The 8,194-nt window shown below is 42.0% G+C and overlaps 1 pseudogene; it reads left to right on the top strand.

The window, feature by feature from the left end:
* The first annotated feature begins 3,281 nt into the window (after positions 1 to 3,281).
* On the top strand, positions 3,282 to 3,835 carry Rhog-ps2 (ras homolog family member G, pseudogene 2; annotated as a pseudogene).
* Positions 3,836 to 8,194: the final 4,359 nt, after the last annotated feature.

Here is an 8,194-nt window from a genome sequence, read left to right as displayed (position 1 = left end):
ATAAAAGGTTTTCATTTGTTTGCTGCCGTTGCTAGGAAACTGGTGAGCGAAGAGGAAATGTGAACAAGTGTGCTTCAGAGGAGAGAGGACAGGGCGAATTCTTTTTTCCTGTTAATTCTAAAACCTAAAAATACAGAGCCAAAAAAGTATATATATCTAAGTTCAAGGGAAGGTCAAAATATTATCCTGAGTTTGAAAAAACAGAAGATGCCTGGGTAAAATCAGATCATTTGAAATAGTTAAGTATAAATCATTTGTAAGATAAGATTAGTACAACGTTCGTAAACAGGCATTGGCAGTAAATGTCTTGTAGCATTAATGACATTACTAGCAGTACTGATTATTACGGATTATTATTACTGATTATTCACAGGTGTGTGTGATTCCACTGCTCCCTCCCTTACCACGCCGGTCTATTCACTGGATTCTCTAATTTATGTTTTAATGCTTTGAAGTTAGGATGGACATGTGCTGGGATGTGTGTGGGAGGACAAAAGGGAGCATGGGGTAAGATGCGGTTTTAAAAAGTGATTGTGTCCATGTATAAAATTGTCAAAGAATAAATAAAAGTGTATTTTAAAAATAGTGTATATTTCGATCCTTTGATGTCTGTGATATGTTAATTTACCACATATCAAGATTTACTTCCTGAAAGGACTGGTGAGCCAACCTTTTTAACTGTTTTAGGAATAAAATACATTTTATGTTGTAATATGATAGTAATATAATGTAACAGCAACTTTATTCCAGATTATTTTAGGGTTACATTGATTATCAGAGCTAAGCCCAGAAAAACACTGAGTTTTTACCTGGTTACCTTTTGTTCCTAGAATGTTGTTAGTCTTTCTTCTGTGTGTGGTAACATGTAATTAAAATATATATATATGTATATATATAATGCTTAAAATTTAAATTGTAATATATATTTGTGTTTCATTATCTCCTATAAATGCCTCCCTGTAAGCTTTACCAGTAGCACCAGTTCTTCAAAGAGAAAAGACCCAGTGTTTTAAGAAACGTTAGTGGTGAGGAAATATTTGCACTATGGATTTCCTGGAACAAAGCATCAAAATACCATTACACAATGAGGCTGGCTACTTGAAAGTTGAAATTATCATAAACATTGGCACAGGAAGATGCCACATGCAGCCTGTGACACTAATTGATGGAAATAGGTAGTTTTCTAAGGCAGGGAAAAATAGCTGAAATTGCTTATGATCAAATACTAATATCTATCAAAGTAGAATTTCTGATTTGACCAACACCTCCTGACTGCAACATTCAGGGGAGCTGGCTTTGCCTGAGCAGCACAGTAGATCTGGCTCTGGTGGCATGGGGGTAGGAGAGCTGGCTTAGCCCCTTGCTGGTTACAGCCTTGGGTGAACTACTCAGGGTAGTGCTAAAAAGCTCACCATGATGGTGTGAATGGAGAGAGCTGATGGCTGACCAATTCAGCTACTACCCAGACACAGGTCCACTCTAGGGCTTTGATTTGGTCCACTGCAACATCTGTTTCCTTTATGAACTGCTGGAGCATACGGAAGGGCTGATACTAAAGAGCCAAAGCTGCAGGACCTCCATGACACAGGCAACAACAGGATATCCTAGAGGAATCAAGGTGAGGATCCAGTATTGATAGTGTAGCAGAAGCCAGAGGTCTTGCTTGACCCATTGCAATGAACATTTGCAAGTAAATACGTGTGGCCAGAAGGGCTTACTGTGGGACATTTTGACACACTTCAGCTTCTATGACAAAATGGTTTTGCTTTTTATTTTTTGCTTCTATTTTCTCTCTTATTTTATTTTGGTTGGGGAATGTTACAAGAGTGGAGGGCAGATAGGAAGGGACGGGGAGACTAATGGGATTAGAGTGCACACTGTACATTCACAAAGAATCAATAAAAAGTTAAAAATATATATTCAAGAAAATACTCCTGTTCTTTGGAAACAGACATTATAGTGTTGGAAGGTAGAGGTCTGGCCTCTGTGGCGCACTCTCAACTGGACTGCAGGGAAAGAAAGAACACCCAGGATGTCCAAAATGACCGCGTGGCAGATACAAAGCAAGTGTCACAAAATCCAAATTTCAGAATGACCTGGGGGCAACAGAGTCAATTGCAGTTATATTGTGACTTTTCCATAGAAAAAATTTCAAGGTAAGAAAGTTAATAAACAATAAACTCCACCAAAATACTATCATAATAAAGCAATAAAGGAATTAATTGACAGATATAATACAAAACTGTTTTTTGGATCATAATCAGACTTGAACATCAGTCATAGCTTGTAAAAAGTTATCAGAGGGGCTGGGGATTTAGCTCAGTGGTAGAGCGCTTGCCTAGGAAGCACAAGGCCCTGGGTTCGGTCCCCAGCTCCGAAAAAAAGACCAAAAAAAAAAAAAGAAAAAGTTATCAGAATATTATAACAAATACAGAAGGATAAAAGGAAAATTTCTCCTTCCAAAAATTCCCAAACTGGAAAATGTAAAACCTGAATACTATTGAAGTCAGAACTTCATTTGAATGTCAGTATCTTACAAGTGGGGCCATCTTTCTTAAGTAATGTGTTGGGGATTGGTTCTATGCTTTGAATTAATTGGGAATCTGCATATTCAAACGCTGAAGGTCCTTCTCCCCAATTGGTTTTTGATCAATCAATAAAGAACCAATGGCTAATGGCTGGGCAGATTGCATGGGCTAGGAACTGGGAGAGAGGAAGGGGTAAATCACTATGATTTGGAGGGAGACAGATCAGATTTAGAGCTGCCAGAAGGAAAATGCGAAATGTAGGTGAGAAGGAATGCAGCCCCCAAAAAGGGCTGCCCAGAAGGGCTGCCAAGACGATGGAGCTGCTCAGAAGGAGCCAGGGCAACAAAGATAAAATATAGAATTAGAGGGCGTTACCCAGGATTACAGGAGGGAAATGTGTGCTAGCCTAGGGGAGGATTATAATTGCCTAACCTTTGAGCTAGCCAAGGCACTCTAAAATCAAGGGTGTGTGTGTGTGTGTGTGTGTGTGTGTGTGTGTGTGTGTCTCACTGGGATCCAAAGTGGTGTAGCAAATTTGCCGCAACAGTAATGTTCCTTTCTACCACTATTTTATTGAGGTTTTAAAAAATCTTATTCTTATATTTTTGGTTGTGAGCCTAGCCTTTAATGGCTAAGCCATCTCCACCGCTGCCTCCAGCTGCCTAGAAGCGGGGAGGGCACCAGGTCTCTACTTCTAGTGGGGTCCAGAAGAGGGAGGAGGCACTGTCTCCACGGTAGTAACTTTACAAGACAATGCAGAGCGTCAGCTGTGTGGTGGTGGGCGATGGGACTGTAGGACAGACCTGCCTTCTCATCTGCTATACTAGTGCCTTTCCGAAGGAATACATCCCCACTGTGCTTCACATCACAGTGCCCAGAGTGCTGTTGGTGAGCACACCGTGAACCTAAACCTGTGGGACACTGTGGGCCAGGAAGAATATGACAGCCTCCTCACCCTTTACTACTTTCAGACCATCATCTTTGTCATCTGTTTCTCCATTTCAAGTTCACTTTCCTATGAGAACATGAGGCACAAATGGCACCCAGAGGTGTGTCACCACTGCCCTGACTTGCCTATCCTCCTGGTAGGCACCAAGAAGGACCTGAGAGCCCAGCCTGATACCCCATGGTAAGGAGCAAGGTCAAGCTCCCATCACACCACAGCAGGGCCAGGCACTGGCTAAGCAGATCCATGCTGTGTGCTACCTCGAGTGCTCAGCGCCGCAGCAAGATGGCGTCTAGAAGTGTTTGCTGAGGCTGTCCGGGTCTTGCTCCACACAGCACTGATAAAGCTTGGGCGGTCCTGAATCCCCATGTGACCTTGGCACTCAGCTTGGAGGCTATCCCTTGTCCCCCTTCCCCCCAATTGTGCCTTGGTGCCTTCTCTATCCTCAGCTGTGCCCTAAGGACTAATTCTGGCACCCCTCGTCTGGGAACTCCCTGAATGCCTTTTATTCCCTAAGTAGATACACAGGGAAAAGAGTTTTGGGCCCCACCTCACTCTGCTTGGGAATACCAAGTATCCCTTGAGGTGTCACCTCAACCAGGTTGACCTTTCTAAGAGGCTAACCCAGTGCTTCCCTCCGTTTCCTGCTACTGACCAAGTTCATCCGGCTTTCCACAAAGTTGTTGCTGCTTACTGCCAAGATGTTCTCTCCCTCCCCCAAGGGAGGAGCCACAGAATCCCAAAAAGAAAAATGTGCCCTAACCTGCCCCACGAGCCTGCTGACTGACTCAGGCCCCGAGCTCCTGAGGGCCTTTCCTACCCACATCAGCATCAATATAACCTCCTGTCTCCAGTAGAGAAAAATCTTATTCACTGAAATTCCAGCAAAGCAGAGAGAATGAGTACACACAGTTTTGGAGTGACAAGGGCCAGAACTCAAATCCCAAAAGAGCCACTTAGTAATGACTTGAACAAGTACTTGTTCTACCACCCATGACTTGTTTGTTCAGGTGCTGTGGAGGCCAGGCTTGCCTGGAGCTGGAGTCACAGGTGGCTGCAAGTCACCTGATATGGTGCTGGGCTGGAACATGAGTTTTCTTGGAGATCAGCAAGAGCTCTTCATCAGCGAGCCATCTCTTTAGACACCAGTATTAACTTTAACATTGTTGAACTGAATTACAGTCTCCACTGTAATTTTGAAAGCTCTTATTTTCAATAAAAAGATCAAACACTTAAGATCTGGTTGTGTGTTTTTATCAATTTCAAAAGCTTGACTCTAAGTATAAAGAGGGAAAACAGATGTGGACCAAACACAAACATTTAGCACATAATCTATGGATAATACAGGAGAGTAAATCATGTGGTAAGAACTGTTTGCTTGTCCCAAAAGGGTAGGATTTGGACAAAATAGTGGAGGATGGAAGAATTCAGAAGGATGGCCTGAGTTTTGGCACTGACCTGAGTAGGTGCTAATTCAGACATCAAAGGTCTCAGTCTCTCTTTCTTCAAGTCCAGACAAAAGGAAGCATAGGTGGTCCAGCACCCCAAACTCCCCCAAACTTCCTCAAACTTCCCCACACACCCTTCAGAGGCTACTACTTACCCTGTAAGTCCAGAGCAGCAGAACAAATGAATTCAGAGATATTTAAGGGCAGAGGAGTGTGACAAAGTGTCACACTCATTAGAATAACAAGGCTACAGTGACCAAATTTGTTGCTCTTCCCCCGTAACTTCCAGCAACAATGTGTAACACCTGAGGGGATGATTGGACCAGAAGGTAGGAGACTGGAAGAGGATTAAATGTTTCTAGGGAGGCATTTCTTCTGGATCTTGGTTGAGAAGGTAGAACATCAGGGAGACTGTAGATGGGCTAAGAAGCTAGGGTGAAAGACTCTGGACAAGTAATGCTAAAGGCAAAACTGAATCCTAGAGTCAAGTAAAATGAGGAAAGAAGAATCCGAGTATAGACCTGGAGCCTGAGGAGGAGGTGTGAGGAGAGGAAATGAACTTTCTTTACAGAGTGATGCCTGCCTTTGAATCAGTTGCAATCTATTCGGGTTAAGATGGGTGAGTTCCAACTTTTACCTGCCTAAAGGCAAATAAAGCACAACAGAACAATCCTTTCTGGAGAAAGAAAACGTAATCTAAAAATCTAAAAGCATAAAACCACAGCTAACATTTCCCACACACATTTCAACAGAAAACAAAAAGCACAAAGAGGTGGAAGGTAAAAAAAATAACCATAACTGAAACAAAGAGAAAAATGAACTGATAAGATTAAGTGTACTGGAGCTTCCAATGGTGTAATTAAGGATAAAAAGAAAATTAAAAACCATATATAAACATTAAATTATCAAATTGAAGAATGTTGGCATAAAACTAAAAATTACATAAAAATAATCAAATCAGAGTTCTGGGATTAAAAAAAGAAAACAATATATTAATCACTCAGTAGATGAAGTTTCTAAAAGTTTGGTTGAAACTGAAGAGAGAAGCACTAAATTAGAAGGCAGCTCAGCTCAACATATAAAAGAGACACGTGCTCCACTATGTTCATCGCAGCCTTATTTATAATAGCCAGAAACTGGAAAGAACCCAGATGCCCTTCAACAGAGGAATGGATACAGAAAATGTGGTACATCTACACAATGGAATATTACTCAGCTATCAAAAACAATGACTTTATGAAATTCGTAGGCAAATGGTTGGAACTGGAAAATATCATCCTGAGTGAGCTAACCCAATCACAGAAAGACATACATGGTATGCACTCATTGATAAGTGGCTATTAGCCCAAATGCTTGAATTACCCTAGATCCCTAGAACAAACGAAACTCAAGACAGATGATCAAAATGTGAATGCTTCAGTCCTTCTTTAAATGAGGAAAAAGAATACCCTTGGCAGGGAAGGGAGAGGCAAAGATTAAAACAGAGACTGAAGGAACACCCATTCAGAGCCTGCCCCACAGGTGGCCCATACATATACAGCCACCCAATTGGACAAGATGGATGAAGCAAAGAAGTGCAGACCGACAGGAGCCGGATGTAGATCGCTCCTGAGAGACACAGCCAGAATACAGCAAATACAGAGGCGAATGCCAGCAGCAAACCACTGAACTGAGAATAGGTCCCCCGTTGAAGGAATCAGAGAAAGAACTGGAAGAGCTTGAAGGGGCTCGAGACCCCATATGTACAACAATGCCAAGCAACCAGAGCTTCCAGGGACTAAGCCACTACCTAAAGACTATACATGGACTGACCCTGGACTCTGACCTCATAGGTAGCAATGAATATCCTAGTAAGAGCACCAGTGGAAGGAGAAGCCCTGGGTCCTGCTAAGACTGAACCCCCAGTGAACTAGTCTATGGGGGGAGGGCGGCAATGGGGGGAGGGTTGGGAGGGGAACACCCATAAGGAAGGGAAGGGGGAGGGGGATGTTTGCCCGGAAACCGGGAAAGGGAATAACACTCGAAATGTATATAAGAAATACTCAAGTTAATAATAATAAAAAAAAAAAAGAAGGCAGCTCAGGCAGAAGAGAAATCAATGGACGTCAAAAACAAAAGAGGAAGTATAATTCGAATTGTATATGTGGACATCAAGGTTTAAAGGCCAGCCAATCAAGAACTGTTGGGAATCTATACACGAGAGAAAGAGTTTGAAGAAATAAGCTAAATAGGAACAGGATTCAATTTATTCAAAAACTTCAGAGAATATTTTTGCTTTTAAAATGACTGAATTAAACACCAATGTAAGCAAACAGGCTACGGGAAGGTAATGAATGCCTGGTTGAGAGGAAAACATACTTAGAAAATAAAAATCTACAATCACAGCAAGTGTTCCTTAAATGCATTAGCCACTGGAACAGTTTCATGCTGAATGTAGAAAACAAGATCCTACTTGCCAGTCTATCAGATACACTTAAAAGAAACACAGTGTAAGGAGTAGGAACAGGAACGCTTTATCAAGCAGACATTACAAATAAATAAAGTGACGTGGTACAAGTAATATTTTATGGGAGATAAGCTAGGCAAATCAGTGTTATAATGAAAGTTGTTGAGTTATATGAAACACAGGCCACCCTCTTGGTCAGTAGCAGAAATTAAGATTTGACATTAATATCAAAAATTAAAGGTGCAAGGAGCTGTAATGAAGGGTCTCCAGATGAGTCATAACATCTAAGCAATGAATGCAGGATTCACTTAAACAGGCAGTGAGCTTGGTTGGGTTTCATAGAACATTCACCAACTGTAGGCAGCACATCTTCGTCTTTCCATCCCAGGTTCCTCGTGGAGGTTGATTTACTACCTACAAACTACTTAGAACAGTGATCTCATAGCAGCTATAAACACTTACAATGGGCCTGACTATCACTGGGCCTGTCAACAGTCAATCCGTATATCGTCCAAGAGGCTCTACCCCTCCTTTCTGAATTATTGGCTACTAGTGGGGGAGGGCAGCCATTGTCTTCAGTGGTGTGCCCACTAATGAACCTTCAGGCACCAGTGTGACAAACTTGTGGTCACAGAGAAGGACCTGGTTAAACTCTGGATGACAAAACAACACAAATAAATGAATGTGAAAATGAGCAACGGCGTGGAAAGTAGAAAAGCGAGGGCATGGGCTGAGGGCAGTCATAATATGTTGATACATGGTCCAAGGATGGAGTTGTGTGAGGGAAATTTTGAGTGATTCCAAGAAATCAAGGCAAAAGTCTTAT

Source organism: Rattus norvegicus, chromosome 3, assembly GCF_021556685.1.
Source record: "Rattus norvegicus strain SHRSP/BbbUtx chromosome 3, alternate assembly SHRSP_T2T, whole genome shotgun sequence".
Classification (NCBI taxonomy): domain Eukaryota; kingdom Metazoa; phylum Chordata; class Mammalia; order Rodentia; family Muridae; genus Rattus; species Rattus norvegicus.
This window is presented reverse-complemented; position numbering and strand designations above follow the sequence as displayed.